Source organism: Corylus avellana, chromosome ca3, assembly GCF_901000735.1.
Source record: "Corylus avellana chromosome ca3, CavTom2PMs-1.0".
In the NCBI taxonomy this organism is placed as follows: Eukaryota; Viridiplantae; Streptophyta; class Magnoliopsida; order Fagales; family Betulaceae; genus Corylus; species Corylus avellana.
The window spans coordinates 628,836-630,777 of NC_081543.1; positions in this window are offsets into that span (position 1 = coordinate 628,836).

Below are 1,942 nucleotides of genomic sequence, written 5' to 3' on the forward strand. Positions count from 1 at the left end.
GGCGGGGAGAGGGGTGGCTTTGGGGAATGCAGTAAAAGGGGACGGTAAACCGGGAAATGAGGGATTTGGGAGAGAGAGGAGACGAGGGTTTGGAGAAGGCGGTGGCAGTAGTTGATGTGGAGGTGGTGGTGGCGGCGGCAGCGGCAGTCATTGTGGAAAACTGAGAGGTGGCTATGTGGAATCGTGGTGTGGCTGAAAGAGTTTAACTTACCAAAGCAGAGAGAGTGCTGAGTTTCATTCTCATTTATAGAAAAGCTCTTACAAGAGAATGCAGAGACAACGGCTATATTTGGCAAAGGAGTGTAATTGAAGAAGTGGACTGGAAAAAAAAAAAAAGTAAAAAAGTAAAAAGTAAAAACTGTGAGAAAAAAAGTAAAAATATTTATTTTGTAATAATTTTTTATTTACATATTAATAAAAAGTGATTAATATAATATAAAAAATAATCTCACACAGGTGATTCTTCTGCCAAAAGAAAAAGAAAAAGAAACAAGGCGTTAGCCAACAAGAGTTTAAGAATAAGCTCTGTTTAGTTAACTTTAACTTACAAAAGCAGAGAGTTTCATTCTCATTTATAAACAAGCTAGAAGAGTGAATAGCGGAAGTCAATGGAGACTTGCTTGGACTTGAGTCAGCTGGAGCTGTGTTATTGTGTAGCTACTTTGATGCAAGATTTGTGGACAAGATGGGGCTGTTGGATTGCTGAGTCGGCATCTGAAATATTGTGTCTTTTATCATTTTAACATCCTCCGCAAACTGATGGAGGAACTAGCTTCAGTTTGTCTGAAAACAAATATAATTGATAATGAGACCATTGAATCTCGTCATAAACCATCGGGGGTGGTCGAATTTTGCAGCAACACGCCAAGGAACAGTCGAATCTCGATCTCATTGCAAAATACTAAAGGTCGGTCGGATCTGGCCGTAAATATTAAGGAGCAGTTGAATCTCCCCACAAAATCACCAATAAATAATCAGATTTTACTGCAAAATACCAAAAACTGAAGATGAACAAATTAATATGTCTCCAATTGTGATTTTTGGGCATGTCAACATGTGCAGCTGTGGTATGAAGATGCTATAATAGGCAAATGAAGATGCTATATTAGGCACAAATCTCGAGATTTTTACAACCCTTTAATTGAGTGGGCCCTTGCTATTTATTTTCGCATAAAATTTTATTTTTAAAAAATATAAGAGAAAATGACATGAAACAAGTAATGTCAAGAGATAAATTGTCGTAGATAGGCTACTATTTTGTTTGGTTGTTGTTATATTGTGTGATCGTCTGAGCATAGGATTCAATCCCAACTTTCTTCTTCTTTTTTTTTTTTTTTTTTCCTATGATTCACATCTGGTTCATTGTTAAATTATCTCTTTCGTCTTTCGAAAGAGTTTCTATTCCATTTTTTGCACAACAATTAAATAAATTTTTCCCTCTTTTGCTTTCAAAAATAGAAAAAACAATTCCAAAAAAGCTTAAAAATCTCAAAAAAATTCAAATGAATTAAAACACAAGACCATTGATTTTAGTTTAATCCATATAATCTACGATATGTTAAAATCTTTGTCCTCCTATGACTATATTAAAATTAAAATAAGTATTCATAAAATATATAGAAAATAAAAACTGGATTCTAATTATCAAAGTATGAATAGAAAATTAGAATATATGATATTATTGTTGTGTGATACCTATTATATTTCAATACAAATAAAATAGGTCATGAATAAGGTATGGATTGAAGAAATCCCGGAAGACATCCATGATGTTGTAATTCATATTATTTCGTGCTCTTAGTACTTAGAGCGTAACGCTTTTGTTTTGTTTAGAATTCCTACGCTCTAGATTACTTTATTGATGATGAATGAAGTTCAAAATGTTCAAAAAAAATTAAATTAAATTAAATTAAATTAAAAAAAAAAAAAAAAAAAAAAAAAA